A 16,415-nucleotide genomic window follows, 5' to 3' on the forward strand; every position below is an offset into this window, starting at 1 on the left:
GACGGAGGGTTAACATTCCAGTTCCTTCCACCTTCCAGGCCTGAGGGAAACCTTTTAGTTAAATCATGTCATTTAATCCCATTATAATTTGGACGTGTTGTTCATGGCCAAGTTTCAAAAGAAATTAGCTTCAAATCTTGGTATTTTACCAATCCCTGTCCCTCGGAGGGTAACATTCACTTACTCCTTTGTGTGTTGAATTAAAAAAAAAAACAAAACAAAAAAAAACTTAAAATTTCAATTGTCTGTATTATTCAGAAGAATATATTTAAAAGGTTGGCCAACATGGCAGGGATATTAATCCCCGCAGCGAGGAGGACCCTCGTGAGTCGGTTCCAATACCCCACATTTCCTGACTACTTCTGTACAACATCACCGCCTGTTTCCGCAGCCCCTCTCCAGAATGCAGCCACAAAAGGCAGCAATCCAGGGGCTGCTGCTCTCATTGAGCAGGTGAAGTGAGGGAAGATGGATTCTTCTATCATCTCACCAAAGAATTGCTTATTCTATTCAGATTTATAGTGTCTGCAGAACAAGAGCGCTGTCACTCATAATGGCCCTGGCCATTATTTATTTATGAGCGCAGGCAGCGGCTGTGATTCACAGGGCGGCGGGCAGCTGCTGTGCCAGCCTGCCATCCGTCATCGCCTCTTTCTCTGCTAGCACTGTCAGCGCTCCCCTGAAAGCTGCCCTCTCCCACTTCCAGCCTACGCACTCCGCATGTGTTTGACCGTTGCCCTCCAGTTCTAGAAGGGAGCGACCGGCTCACACACGGGACACGAAGATTGACCACGCACAGCCTACAGGATCATCTTGGGCCCATGAGAGAGATGTGGAACTGCACTTGAGCTAATGGAAAGACCCTCCCTTCCAATCAAGTAGTAGCTGCTGGACAGTGGGCATGGGGTGCCGAGGGCCGTGTGGGGAGAACCTGCCAGGAGTACATCTACACCAAGGAAAGAAGGCAACATGACACAGATGGAGAGGAAGGGATGCCTCCATTCCCACAAATAGGTTATTTTCTTTGTTCCCTTTCTCTGTTTCCTTAAGCCAATGAGAGTAGTGTTTCTGTATCTTGGAATGGAGAGAATTATGATGAATAAGCAGCCAATGCTTTTATTGAGGATGAGATGGGATGGGATACTAGACACAAGTGAGTGAATCCAGAGAGATGAGACCATCCATGATCGAGGGACCGATGCCACCGCAACATCGCTTGTTGCATATGCAAACAGGGCCGGATAAGCTCAGGATATCACATCTAGAGGAAAGGATGAGCCTTTTCTCCAACATCTCCTGGAACAGAGACTGTAGGCAATTTATTTCAAATGAGTGGATACACGTGTCTTTGGTGCACTGTGTTTGTCAGGCTTTGATGACCACTAGATACTATTTTGCTCATTTTAAAAAGATTAAAACTTGGGGAGAATCCTGGATGGCTTAGTCGGTTATATGTCTAACTCTTGGTTTCAGCTCAGGTCATGATCTTGAGGTTGGGATGAGCTCAGGCAGGGCTCAGTGGGGAGTCGCTTGAGATTCTCTCCTTCTCTCCCTCCCTCTCCATGTGCCCCTCCCTGAAACCCACTCATGCGCACGCTCTCTCTCTCTCTCTCCCTCTCTCTCTCTCTTTCTCTCACACACTCTCTCAAATAAATAAACAAAAATCTTAAAAAATAACATCAAATATTGGGAACAGAAAAGTTGCTATGTACTCCCCGAATCACGCACTAGTAATAGGAGCAGAGTCAGGATTTAAAGCTACATCTGCCTGACCTGAATGGACATTCAATTTATTATTTTTTTAAAGATTTATTTCTTTATGTGAAAGAGAGAGAGAGAGAGAGAGAGAGCTCATGCATGTGGTGGGAAGGAGAGAAACTCAAGCAGCCTCCGTGCTGAGCACTGAGCTTAACATAGGGCTCAGTCCTGTGATCTCTGAGCTGAAACCAAGAGTCAGACCCTTCATGGACCCAGGGGCCCCCACTCTCAATTTATTAATAACACTAATGATGGTAGTTATTTTGATAACTCCAGTAGTTATATTTTTCTGGGATAGAAGACATGCTTGATCAAAAGGACCTCACCCAGCAACCAGCACCTAAAATCTTAAAAATTATATCGCCTAAAATCTTCATTCCTAGACTTTTCTCTGAATTCAGATTTTCTTAATTGCTGTGCTTCTAGGCGGAATACTTAAAATATGTCTAAACATATTATACTGAATACTTTTCTAAAGTCAAAGGGAATTTTTGCCGGTATTAAATTATCTAATCATATTGATTAAAGAATCTATGTTTTAGATTCCTCTTGATAAACCTACATTTTGGAGTCTTATTAAGTCTCTATGTTTTACATAGAACTATTTTATTTATAATTTTTAATACATTGTTTAATGCGAATCTTATGGGACCCCATTTATATATAATTGATTTAATTTTTTTTTAATTTGAGTTACTTGACACGTACTGCTGTATTAGTTTCGGGTGTGCAGCATAGTGATCCAACATCTCTGAATGTTATGTATGCTATGTTATGCTGTGCTACCATCTGTCACTATACAACCCTATGACAACACCATTATACCCTATGCTTTACCTTTCATTCCCATGACCTATTCGTCCCCATAACTGGAAGCCTCCCACTCCCCTTCACCCATTCTGTCCGACTCCTCACTCCTTTCCCCTCTGGCAACCATCAGTTTGTTCTTTGTTTTTATATGTCTGATTCTGCTTTCTGCTTGTCTATTCATTTGATTGGATTTTAGATTCCATGTGTGAGGGATAACAGGGACTTGTAAAATCACATAATTTGGGAGTGGCAGGGCTGAGTATGTGAAATGCTGAACTTGATGAGGGCAGGAACATTTAAAGACTAATCAGGGAGAGCACGTGACTTTGATTCATTTGCTGCCATGAGGAAAAGGAAATACACTTTACAGGAACAAAAAAATTGTGATTAGTTGAAACATGACTAAACAGGCTCTATTATGAAGCAGAAATATTTATAGACTATTAAATGTAAAAGGAGAGCTCATAAATTCACAAGGATTATAAAAGCAGCTTCCAAGATGCACTCTGTGATGGGCATACTCCGACCTGAAAGTAGTAGATTAACCATTATAGTAGAGAAAGAGAAACCCGAGATGGGTGAAGGATTCCCAAGAGTACACTTAATCCGGTTAATTTATATGATAGGGAGTTAGAAATTTGCCAGTTAGGTTGGTGAAATATTGACAGTGACCTCTGAGGAACTGTGATTATTGAGTCTGTGAGAATCCAGGTGAAGGAATACCCCTATGCTTCATTCAATGTGGATTCTTCTAGAAGAAGCTATATTGGACTCACACATTTTGTTTTTTCTTTAAAGTGGGCAAGAGAAAAGTATCCATAAAATGGGGTTGTGAAAATTAAGTGTGCATCAAAATCATCTGGCATGCTTGTAGACAAACAAACAAACAAACAGAACAGAACAAAACGAAAACACAGATTGTTGGGCTCCAGTTGAAGATTGTTGGGAAGTCTGGATCGGGACTCAAAAATTTATGTTTAACAAATTCACGGTTGATACTGATGCTGCTGTTCTAGTAACTATATGTTGGGAACCACTGGGTTAGCCATGGTGCCCTGTGCTCAGCTAGCCATTTGACATCATATTCCTTTCAGCCATCTGGAGAATCCCAGGTGTTACGTAAGCACACCATTAGGCTGCATTTTTTTAATCTCCAGGCCCAACTGATATAACACTTTCATCAGAATTTCTGTTAACTATGCTGTTGGTAACCATAGAAAGCCTTGGCATTCACTAGCTCTTTTCAAGTTGCCAAGTTGAGTCATGCATGTGCCCTTTCTTCTAACTTCAGAAAAATGGAATTCACTCTAAATTGTTTAGGTAGAAAATAAATTTCCTAATGATTCTTAAGTGAGTCATAGAATCATCAGGATGGCCAAAGGGATATACACGAGGATAAAATCGCAGGGACGATGCTCAAAACGGTAACACCAAACTGGCCTACTGCTGTGTCCTCCTGGAGTGGCTTAACTTGCAAACCATCCTCAATCCAGAACCATATTGCATTGTTAGCCTGCCTTTGAAATCTTTAGCATCATCCCTCCCAGAGAGTAAATTCTCCCCACAGAGCCCTTTGTGTAACATTGCTCACCTCTGCATTGAGGTCTGTGGTTCCATGTGACCTTAAATCACAAATTTGTATCACCAAAAATGAACTAAGAAATATATGTTTCGAACTCTACCTTGGAAATACATCACTTAGAATGTGCGGTCCTATCCAAATTTAGGGAGATGTTCAAAAATCTCAAAAGGCCTTCTCAGTGGTTGTTCTGGTTTATTGTATGTTGCAAATGGTGCCAAATCTAATGTGTTAAGACAACAATGGATCATCTTTCATGTTTCTGTGGGCAAACTGGGTGAACTAGGTGCTTCCTGCTTAAAGTCTGTCATTCAGTTGCAGTTGAAAGTGGTTGGGGCTGTGTCCATCTGAAGGCTGGACAAGGCTGGATATGCAAGATGGCTCACTCACATTGATGTCAGGAGGAGCTGGGGATCAACTGAGGAGTCATCTGGGTCTTCTTATAGCATGATGGCTGAATTTAGGAGAACTCAAGTGAAGAGTAAGTGTGAGGCAAGAGTAAGAAGAAATGTCCAGGGTAGTCCAGAGGATTATCCCTGTATTGGGCCCAGGACCACTTCTATCATTCTCTATGGATCACAGGACCTTCCCAGATTCAAAAGACAAAAGGGTGGCAATATTATATTGTAGAAGAACATGCAGGGGTGGAGTTGTGGTCCTGACCATCTTTGGAATAGTGCTCCTTGAAAGTGGACAGATGGAGTGTACTTGCAGCTAATTCAAAAACAAACAATGCCCACCACATGTGTGTGTGCTCATGTACACATGCACACCGTGCACATACACATACTCACCTCGGTGTTCCAGTGTTGGTTTCAAATACTAAGGCAATTGTCTTTACAGTTTAGTGTGGAAGACAGAATTTGAGATCTCTCACTGTGATAGAAATAGGATGGAGATTAGATGCGGGACTTCCCTCCCAACCGCAGGTGAAAAGTGAGGTTCATCAACACAGGTTTTCGTAGTGATGCTATCTAGTAATGTACATCATTTCTGCCCAAGTCCTCGGTCAACTTTAAGCCAATTTTCTAAAAAAAAAAAAAAAAAAGTTTATGCTTCAAACATGGGGTTAGACTTGTCCATCAGATTGATGCTCTACTGTTTTGAAGTCAAACCTTACAAAATTGAATATCCTCATGAATTAGTAGTTTGCTATAAATAATAAACTGCATATTAGAATAATCTTTAAAAATGAAGGGATCCATTCATTCTATGACTTTGCTTCTCAAACATGGAGCCGGTTTCACCTTAGAAAGACAATTGAGTATTTTCCTTATTGATCCTCAATTAGATAAGAAACTAATGATCCTCATTACTCCATCCACATCTGAAAAAAAACAGTAAAAGTGGGCACTGTCATTGTCCATCCCTGTTGAGAAGCTTTATAAACACAGCTTTGCTGTGGAATTGCTGTCAAGCTAAAAGAATTCTAGACAACACTCAAGATTTCTTCACACTTGATTACCCGAGGCGTTCTGTGGACACCCACTAAGGTTATTTACAAGCACTCACTGAGATCACTTAGAACTTCTTCAAAACCCGAGAGCTTTTTTGAATCTTTGGAAACTGCTTCCAAATTCCAACAGTTGTGAAGAAATTATTTCTTTTGAGTACTTGTAAAATAATTTAGTGCCATCATGAAAACAAATGCAGATTGGTATATTGAGTTGTACCGAATGAAAACTGTCTTACATATAGAATTAAAGATTATAAATGTTGAGGCTTTTCATTTTGCTGTCCATCCCTTCACAGTTTGGCATCACTTTGAAGTGAATAAAAGGCTCTGCTGTACTTAAACTAATCATTTAAAATATGAGGATTAAGTTTTAGGATTTGATTAGAGGGAGAAGTTTGTAAGTGTCGCCTTCTTATGCATAAGCATCTACTTAAGTCCTCTACTTTCAAAATGAATGTACCACCCTCAGTTAGACCTGTAACATCAAAGTGCAGGGTTCCTAGGATTTGGCTTGTCCATATAATAATTATCTGTTCTTCTTCTGAAAGAGAGGACAGGACCTGGCATGATGAGCTAAGGGAAGGGAGGGCTGGTTGTTTTTCAGACCTTCAGCCGATCTTTCTGTTTATAGCCCAATACTCTTACCATTTTCCAGAGAATTGGGAGTTCTTCAACAAAAATATGATGACTTCTCAGCCTTTCCCAATGCCATTTGTTTTTTTAGGATCTACTGAATCAGTTATTAATTTACTATCTCCTTTCCATGTTACTATTTTTCTTACTGTTGTCTCAAGTTGCATGTTTTTGTTGAGTTTTTTCCTTTCAAAATATCCGCTTACTATTTTTTAAGGAGATTTAGGAAATAAAAATACAGAAGCATTTTTTTTAGGGTAGAGAGAGTACTCCATGTGGTGGAGAGAGTAATCCATCCACTACTATATGGGGACATGTTATTATTCATTAATCCAAGTCCATATTCCAATGTACAACACCAAGAATGACCCTGATGTGAACTACGGACTCTGGATCATAACAGTATCACTGTGGGTTCATCAGTCATAACAAAGGTACCATATGATGAGGGATGTTGACAGTGGATTATTATTTTACAAGTACTCAAAAGAAATTTTCAGTGCAAGGTCTGATTGAGATCTTCTCACTCTCCTTCGCTGCCTCCCCTGCTTGCATGCTCTCTCTCTCTCTCTCTCTCTCTCTCTCTCTCTCAGATACATACATACATACATACATACATACATACATACATACATCTTTGAAAAGAAATACTAAGTGGGAGTTGTTTTGTAGAGAAGAAAATGCATGACTCCAGAAATTCTTGAATAAAGCCAGAGCTATGATTTAAAGAGTTGACTGATGGGATGTAATAAAGCACTTGGAGAAAGCCTGAAGACTGAATGGTTTCAGTCTCCTGAAGGAAACAGTCAGGATTAGTTTTCTATGAGAAGAGAAAGGTATAGAAAGATAAAAGAAATGATTACATCATGCTTTGTGAAAGACATAAATATGTGGTCCAACTGTGGGGCACTGTGGGGTTATAAGAGATGCCCTGATGTACAGATCATATGACTTGACTCCATCAGAAAGTGAGAGATGCTCTCCATGCTGCAGGGTGTGTGATATTGGGCAAAACACTGTCTCCCTTTGTGCTTCAAGGGCCTGGCTGATTATCTCTAGACCCCTTTGGGTTATGCCATGACCTGAAGAGATGGATTGATTTTGGCTTGGACTTACTCGAAACGTTTCTAGGTTAGGTGCTGTCTATAAGCTACCAGCTTCTACATCAAAGGGATCAGCAGACATACTAGACATTGAATATCAGGAATCAGTCATTCTGCATGAAATTTGCAATATACTAGTGTCTTCATCAATTTTCCTTTAGCAGAAAGTATAGTAGAGCCTTAGGAGGAACTGAGGTCCCTACAGCCCACTTCCTAATCTTGATGAGGTCACTAACTTTGATAGTCTTCCCTTCCCGAAACCTGCCTTGCCTGAACACCATATTTAATCAACTCCCAGATTCTGCAGTACCACATTCTAAATATATCTCCACACCATTCTTTGTTCTTTTTCTCCACTTTTAGTGCCCAAGGCGAGCTTCTCACCCTTGATCTTGGTTCTACTGACATATACGTATGGAAATGGTTGGACTCTGAGGCTCCATGTCTTGCTCTCTACATAACCACTAGAAAGTACTAAAGTATGTATCTGTGTCACTGTCAAAGTTATATAAAGATAAAACAATGATTTTTTAAAATGTAAAAGGCATGTCCTTAGGATGACATAGCTGGACCTGGGCAATCTGGCCACTGTTCCCTTTTCCATTAACCAATGATATATACTTTTCCTCCTGGATCATAAAGGACCCACCACCGAGTTCTCTCTGTTGTAATGCCACCTCATGTGTTTTTGGTCTGTCCATCACCTACCCATTGTATTTTTGAGGTCTCAGCTCTGGCACCATTTCCAGAAATGTTTACTTTACTTCCATTTCTCAGTCTGAGTTGGGTTCTGTCCTTTTCTCTACTTGAGCATCTCTCTAACAATACCTCAGCAGAACTTATCGCCACCTGTTATGTTCATCTAAATGACCTTCTGCAAGCAGGGAGCAAGTGCTGTTTTTGCTACTGCATTCATAGACCCTAGCCTAACTAATCAATAAGTATTCATTGAAAAAATACATGATTTTGTCCTCTCCAGATCATTTGGGGAAAAAAAAAAAAACTTTATGTCCTTATGATGATGCTTGGTACCCTTTGTAAGTGTTCTAGGAAATAATTCACAGAGAGATATTACATCAAAAAATTTAACTGAGTTTCTGTGCATTGATTTGCTAAATTTCAGAGTTTTATACCCACATGCAGCATGCAAAGGTGCATTAAGCAGAAGCATTATCAAAGAAAAAAACTCTCACATTCCGTAAAATGGGAAAGAGGCTTTATTCAGGACCGCCGTCAGAGGGGTAGGGACTACTGCAATGGGGTTTTGCAATACAGGAGGGAAATGAGGCTCTACTCTGAATACAAGGAAAGATAAGGATTTATACCCAAGGAGCAGGGTGGGGTTGGTGCATGGAGAATTACTAAGAGGAAATGTCAGGGATAGGGTGGATTCCGCATCAACTGACTTAGCAGGAACCTTGCCGAACTTGATCTCTTGAGGACATGCCAAGGATGGTGCCTTGTCAAGACTGGCTTAGAGGAGTCAGAACAGAGCTGTTATGGAGAAGGTGGGTATCCATGGCAATTAATGCCAAATGCCATGAGCACAGTCTCATTTATTATATAAGTGGAAAAAATCTCTTTAGAAAAAGATAACTTACTTACTGGCCCATGGAAGTTGTGGTACAGAATATGTATAAACTTTGAATTGGCTCATCTTTTCTCAACACTATAAAAATTATTTCTACCAATAACAGTATAATGCAGATACTATCCCAGAAGGAAATTTTAACAAAATCAGATATATAGGGCCTATAGCTAGCTTAGTCTGTGGATCCTGTGACTCTTGATCTCAGATTGTGTGTTCAAGCACCATGTTGGGTTTAAAGATTACTTAAAAACAATTTTTAAGTAAATAAATTAAAATAAATTTCAAAATCAGAAGTGATTATCATTTGGCAAAGTCTATGACTTCCAGTCTCCTGGATTTTCTGAGGTCCTTTTACCCTGAGATGAATGGAATGTAATCAGGAAATTAGTTTTATTTGATAAAGAGCAAAATTAATTATACAAACATCAAACATAAATTCATTAGTAGAAATAGCATGATGTGAGTATGTATACCTTCAGCCCTTCTCCTTTGTAGACTAGAATCACCACACAATTTCTGAAGAAAGCCATAAGCGAGCAGCCGTTGGCCAGATTGTAAATGTAACAACCGATAATCAGTTATTCAAATAAAATCCTCCTGCAAATCACTGGTTAAAAATAATGTGTGTGAGTTTAACAGGGAACTATCTATCCAAGCTCTTGTTAAATCTACTCACTGGGTGGTTTAGTGATTGAGCACCTGCCTTTGGCTCAGGGCGTGACTCCGGGGTCTCGGGATCGAGTCCCGTATCGGGCTCCCTGCATGGAGCCTGCTTCTCCCTCTGCCTGTGTCTCTGCCCCTCTCTGTGTGTCTCTCAGGAATAAGTAAATAAAATCTTTAAAAAAATGTACTCACTGTTCTGTTTCCACAGTCCATTTATTTAAGCCTGATGTGAGTAAAGGAAGAGTTGGAGGAACCGGTTTCACAGGCAACAGGTGACATGTGTCCATTCCTGAATCTCAATGGAAACCACACAAAACAGAAGGAAGGTTTGGTGAGAGATGAGCAATAACCCAACTTTAACTCTCCAAACTCCCCTCCCCGCCTGTCAGTGCTCAGCTGGGACATTCGGTTCATTCTGCATTCGCGAAAACATCTCACAATTGCGCGAACCTACCAATACAACTGATTTAGACGACACACTAGCTGGAGAATGATTGAGCAGAGCTCCAAACTCAAAAAGTAACAGGACAAGCAGACTTGAAACTCCCGGACTTTTTTTTTTTTTTTTTTGATAATTGAATTTCATTCAGTGTTAGCCATTAAAAGAAATGAGTGAAAAAAGAACCATTTCCAATTGCAATTTCAGGAAATAACCAGGATAACATGAACCAGAAATTCACATTCAGAATCACCAATTTTACACATACAACTTAAAAAACATCCTTTATCTTCAGAAGAAGAAATCCCTGCATATCTAGAGCATGAAGCGTGTCAAATCACGTGGTTGTAGATGAAAAACAACAGCTTTTCACTGCTTTATATCTCTGGCCATCTTCATAGTTAGCAGTGGAACATCAATACAACTTTTCTAGAGATGGTGTTAGGTAAAGGTTTCCTAAGTGACATTGTTGTCCTGACACATGAAACTGAAGCAGCCAAAGGGAAAGGCAACAGTCCTTTCGCAACATTCGAACCACCTGTGCCTAGGGGTTTTCTTCAAAGGTGAGCAAAGAGGTCTTGTTTCCAGAGAGAGCGGCGGTCCCTTTCTTTTCACCAGAAGTTTCCAGAAAGTCTGCCCTCAGCCGTGACAGGCTGAACAGCTACCCAGAGGCTCTCGTTCTCCACCGAGATCACGAAGAGTCCTGACACATGTTATCATAGTTCTCCACATAACGATGCAGAATTTCTACAAAGAACACCTGACAAGAACCGTTTCTGGTTGTTTCCTGATATTGCTCCTTTCATCCTTACCAGGATCCTCATCCCCCACCCACACCCCTCCCCACATTAAGTGGTAAATAAAACACATTGCCTGGCTGTTGGAATATTACTATACGAGTTTCATTCACTTCTAAATGGACAGTTTATTTTTTTAAAGATTTTATTTATTTATTCATGAGAGAGAGAGAGGCAGAGGGAGAAGCAGGCTCCATGCAGGGAGCCTGATGTGGGACTCGATCCTGGGACTCCAGGATCACGCCCTGGGCCAAAGGCAGGCACTAAACCACTGAGCCACCCAGGGATGCCTAAATGGACAGTTTAGACAGACAGCCGTTTTTAAGAAGCGAGTTGTTGAGACATCAAGTGGATGCTTTGAATAAAATCTCTAAAACATATAGAAGTAGTACTCCTCCTGGGATTCAGGCTTCTGTACCTGGAAACCATGGAATATTGTTTAGGTATCTAACTAAGAATAACCATCAAAGGGAAATGAAAAGGTCATTTTAGCTCATGTCTCCTCTTTCTTAGACGCCTTGTAATAGAAAAATAAACTCTTTTATTTTTGAAACAAACTATGTTTTTTTCCAGATCTTTCATCTTTCTAATCCAGCTGGAAGCATCCAGAAATGTTAGAAAAAGAGTAACACCAACAATCTTTGTGAAACTGTATTTACTGTGTTTTATATTTTTATTTTCTATATCTTGTGAGTATGGCACTAACTTTAAACTATGGGAGTCCTGTAATACATGTAAAAATAATTCATGATGATAGATTTTGAGAGGCACTTAATGATCGAATGTAGATATTCTTCATGAACACGTAATTGTTCAGTTTCATAGGTTGTTAAAGAGATTACACAAAAAGTGAATTTCCCATATAGATCTGTGTGAGCAATATACGGAAAACATGAGGGGAATGATATGATTCCCTTTCATTCTCCCATGAAACTTTTACTCAGGATTCAGTCTGACTAGGAAACAGCACACATAAAGAGGGGAACCCTATCATTATTTAGGTTGTGGAAATGAAGCAAGAGAGTCATCAACAGGAGTTTGTACTTAAACCTATTATGAGAGTGGGGAATACACCAATGGCTAGAGAGGGAGTGGTCAATTTGGCAACAATGAGTAGAATATATAAATATGCGCTCTCTTTGTTCATGTTAATATGACACTGGAATCATGGAACTCTGTAGTTCCAGGGTCCAACTATTGGTGACCACTATACGTGGACTCTTAGGTGTTTAAAATCATTAAGAGTGTTTTATTTTGTTTTTAAAGATTTTATTTTTTGATTCACGAGAGAGACAGAGAAAGAGGCAGAGAGACACAGGCAGACGGAGAAGCAGGTTCCCTGTGGGGAGCCTGGTGTGGGACTCAGGGATCACAACCTGAGCCAAAGGCAGATGGTTAACCTCTGAGCCCCCCAGGTGTCCCAGAAGTGCTTGTTTTTATGCATGTTTTTATTGCTTGATTTTGAAAATATTTTAGATTTATGTATTTTGTATGCTCTGTCATAGCCCAGTATCCGGAAACCATGTCTGGCACATAATAGTTACTCAGCAAATGTTCGCTAATAAATTAATAAATATTATTGAGAGAAGCAGATCAGAGGCCTTTCTGGAAAAAGTTGAGACATATGGGTGCAATTCACAAAGCATTACCATTCTTCACTTGGTTCCTGGCAAAGAAAGAACCCTGCCAAGAACAAAGATGTCACGTTTCAAGTTTAATGTTTAAATTAGACTTTCAAAAGCTCATAAGACAGGCCACCAACATATAAAACTTCAGAGAAATTAAGTCCCAAGTGTGGAATTTAAACAAAAAGAGAGAAATTTGGTAAAGTGATTGTAGAATTTTTTTACTATAATCCATAGCATTAGTAAGATGAAAAAAGACTGGTTTTCTCACACGTCTCAGGAGGTTCCTATAATTCCTTTCCTGATCCCAGTCTCGGCTGAAGAGGTGTGCAGAGGTCGAGAGAAGAAGGAAAAGATGTATGGATGGTGGTGTGCGATCTGGGCTCTCACAGCTTGCTCTTGGTGGAAGGCCCCAATGAGTTTCAGGAGCACTAAAAGTCCTGGATAAATTTTGTGAGTTCCATATCAGGAGAATGTCCCTCTTCTTTCGACTGGAATCCTGAAGGGGAACACCCTGTCGTAGGACAGAAGTGACAGTGTGACATACATGGAGGACAGGACCTGAGAAAGCCCAGTACCTGTTCCACCTCAATATTCCAGTGAAACGGAGCCAGCGACGTTCCCAGGGCCCTCATGGGAGACACCGATGTTGCCTAGGAATTGAGGGTTAGTGTTCTGGCCAGAGAATTCTTGTAATAAAGACTTAGGGGGGGATCCCTGGGTGGCGCAGCGGTTTGGCGCCTGCCTTTGGCCCAGGGCGCGATCCTGGAGACCCGGGATCGAATCCCACGTCAGGCTCCCGGTGCATGGAGCCTGCTTCTCCCTCTGCCTATGTCTCTGCCTCTCTCTCTCTCTCTATGTGACTATCATAAATAAATAAAATTAAAAAATTAAAAAAAAAAAAAAAAGACTTAGGGGACTCCACAGCTAAGGGTGCAAGGTGCAGAAGGCAATGAGAAGAGATAGAAGATGCCCTGAGTCTTTGAGGACCAGTCACAGCACAGAGTCAAGGAGTGAGACGGTGGGGTGGGCACAACTCTGTATATTGACCCTGTTGGAGAGAACAGACCACAGGTTACATGAGCTGTGGATCCAGAGCTCACAGGAAGACACACAGGGGTCCAGGAAGCATCAGAAGACAGAAAAGACCAGATGCTCCAAGACTAGGCCAGGATGATAGGAGCTGAGCTCTCAAATCCCCCTTACAAAGACTAGATCACATTCAGAACAAGGGTGAGAAGGAGGAAGGAAGAATCATTAATTCACAGAAATTGCATCTTGAATTTGGCAAAATCTTTTTCCTACACAACTATTATAAGCCTTAATTGGCCGAATTCCCTTAAAAGAGCAAAAATCAACTTTCAATCTTTGGTGGAATTATGATTTCCAAAGAGAAATCAGTTATCAGGTAATCTGCATGTTTACATTGCTGCTCAACTATAAGGTGATGAATCTTAAACCTGAACAACAATGAGGAGAGCGTACACTTGCTTTTGAATAATTAACTAAGCAACCTTGTGTTCTATCCTAGAAAAAAATGGATGATAAAGTGATGGATTACCCCCAAGAAGATTACAACCTAGTGGGAAAGACAAATATATACATATATGTGAAAAAATTAAAAGCAAGAAAAATTCCTAAGGATAGGTTGAGAAAGTCTCAAATATGTGATGGCAATGGCACGTAGTTGGAAACTGGAAGCCATGAATCCCATTCCTACCCCAACACTCTTTAGATGTGGAAACAGTATGAGTTCTTAAAATCTGCGTGTATGTGGAAGAGTTGGAATACAGTGATTATAATTCTACTGCAAAATTACTTAGCCCTTTGAGGCACTGTTTTCTGTAGCATGAAACCACCACCACATATCTCAGAGGTGAAATGTAATAATGTTTATCAAGTATCTTGCCAACTATCAGTGCTTGTGTCAATATCTGGATTATTTGGATCCTGTCCTGTTCCACATTAATCATATTTTTAGATAGTTTAACCCCAGAAAATCACAATAATAGAATAAAAGAAAGCTGATCTAACCACAAGGCCTTTAGATGTCATTATAATTGTTTTTATTATGTTGGGGAAATAGATATATAGTTATTGACAATCGCATGGAGCTCAATACTTAGCAGTTATGTGGCGTGGAACTGAGTCACCAAATATGTGAGTGACCATCATTGTGACGTCACTGTAAGTCTCTATGATGACCCATTGTTCTGTCCCAAGGATATGACCATACTGATGCCAACTCTAATTTATAAATGAAGATAACTCATTGGTCTCATTTGCTAATACTAAAGCAAACCATTTTTTATGAATTATGGAGGGGTTAAAAATGACTAATCATGAGAAGCCTTGTTAGGAAGGTCTATTTGGAGGCTTCTGATACTTAGACTCCAAGATATACTATGTTCTACTATGGACATAAATATTTCTCTATGTATTTTATATAAATAACTATTTTAGTAAATAGTTTCTCTCTCTTCCCTCTCCTAGAATTGCATCTCAGTCTGAACAAGGTAGGTGCCTAGTAGATGATCCTATATGAGGAAGTAAATCAAGGCTACATTTTATAATCATTCTAAATTAAAACCTAAACATTAACCTCAAGATTATACTTTATTGTTATATGAAAACAGAGGACTTTATATAACTCTTTTTTTCTTAAGACTTTATTTATTCGTGAGAGATAGAAACAGAGAGAGAGAGGCAAACACATAGGCAGAGGGAGAAGCAGGCTCCGTGCAGGGACCCGATCCTGGGTCTCCAGGATCACGCCCTGGGCTGAAGGCAGCGCTGAACTGCTGAGCCACCGGGGCTGCCCTATATAACTCTTAAGAAAAACACTAGCTAACTTCATATTTAAGATAATTGGTAAAGGAGCTGGACTGACATTTTTAAAACAAGACTGAAGTTTGCCCTTCAATGTACCTATGGAAAAATATACTAAGATAATAGTGGAAGTTGGAAGGATTAGAAGAACTAAAATTAGTTTACAAAAGAAAATATACAGTTCCTCAAGAATCTGCAAGTGAAATTTTTAATGGGAAAATTCATGATATACCATCCCTTTTATTGATCATTACATAAAATTCCCAAGACAAAATTTTATATTGATTCAAACTATGTTTTGGACTCATATGCTTATGCTAAGATCTTTGACTGTTTCCCACTGTTTGGTAACCATGAAAATGTTTGAACAGTACCTGATTTGGTTTACCATTTTATTTTCAGCTCAGCGCTGGTGTCTTTCTCTGCATTCTGCACCAGATTCAATAAATATTTATCGAATTAATTAAATTGAATTAGGACTTCTTCCAGACATTAGACGGAGAGATGTGATTCAGATAGATAAAATGACTCAAAAAAAAAAAAAAAAAAAGACTCAAAAGACATGAGAACAAAAACACATCAACCTACTCACCCTACAGAGAAAGAAACCAAGACCTTACCAGTTGGGGAAGTAGCCAATGTCTCAAAACTGATTAGGCACTTAGAAAGGACTAGAATGTGACACCCTGACATCTAATTCCTTGTTCAGTTTTGGATCCAATAGTGTCTTCTGATCAATCCCTCCTGGCTACCTGGCTGGTTGTGTCAATATGGACCATTCTGCTGCGAAGACAGAGCCCAGGGTTTTGTTTATAACACAGTTTTTATCATATAAAATTCCCGTTGATGTAAAACAGTGTAGTATAAATGGCCTCTGAAAACTTTACCAACCCTGTGTATATTGCTTAACTGAGTAAGGACTAAGAGTTTTTAGCAACATAAATTTAGAAAATCGTGGAATGTTAACACAAGATTTCCTCGCAGTGCATAGTGTGGGTTTCTTCTGAACTCTCCTCTACATTTAGGCAAATTTACAGCACATTTATGAAAAAGACAACATATTTATACATTTTTTAATTTTATTAGAATTCCCTTGCAATGATGCATTCTAACATTGATGAAGAGTTAGAGA

The 16,415-nt window shown here is 39.8% G+C and overlaps 3 long non-coding RNA genes across 7 annotated transcripts; 2 read left to right on the forward strand and 1 right to left on the reverse strand.

Annotated features, from left to right (window-relative positions):
* The first annotated feature begins 747 nt into the window (after nucleotides 1–747).
* Nucleotides 748–10,939, forward strand: LOC111090364. The gene is made up of 3 exons (XR_005371725.1): nucleotides 748–1,014; nucleotides 7,703–7,818; nucleotides 9,802–10,939. It is a non-coding gene; the product is annotated as an uncharacterized LOC111090364 (long non-coding RNA).
* On the reverse strand, nucleotides 1,084–13,133 carry LOC102154465. Of its 5 annotated transcripts, none has more exons than XR_005371721.1 (4): nucleotides 12,726–13,131; nucleotides 9,786–9,882; nucleotides 4,942–5,175; nucleotides 1,084–1,308 (listed from the first exon to the last, which is right to left on the reverse strand). It is a non-coding gene; the product is annotated as an uncharacterized LOC102154465 (long non-coding RNA). The 5 variants fall into 5 exon arrangements; XR_005371723.1 differs by lacking the exon at nucleotides 1,084–1,308 and adding an exon at nucleotides 2,975–3,095 and having other exon boundaries at nucleotides 12,726–13,133; XR_005371724.1 differs by lacking the exon at nucleotides 1,084–1,308 and adding an exon at nucleotides 4,280–4,732 and having other exon boundaries at nucleotides 12,726–13,133.
* A 1,514-nt stretch (nucleotides 13,134–14,647) lies between these two features.
* Nucleotides 14,648–15,833, forward strand: LOC111090196. The gene is made up of 2 exons (XR_005371148.1): nucleotides 14,648–14,970; nucleotides 15,686–15,833. It is a non-coding gene; the product is annotated as an uncharacterized LOC111090196 (long non-coding RNA).
* Nucleotides 15,834–16,415: the final 582 nt, after the last annotated feature.

This window comes from Canis lupus, chromosome 16 (assembly GCF_011100685.1).
Source record: "Canis lupus familiaris isolate Mischka breed German Shepherd chromosome 16, alternate assembly UU_Cfam_GSD_1.0, whole genome shotgun sequence".
Taxonomy (NCBI): Eukaryota; Metazoa; Chordata; class Mammalia; order Carnivora; family Canidae; genus Canis; species Canis lupus.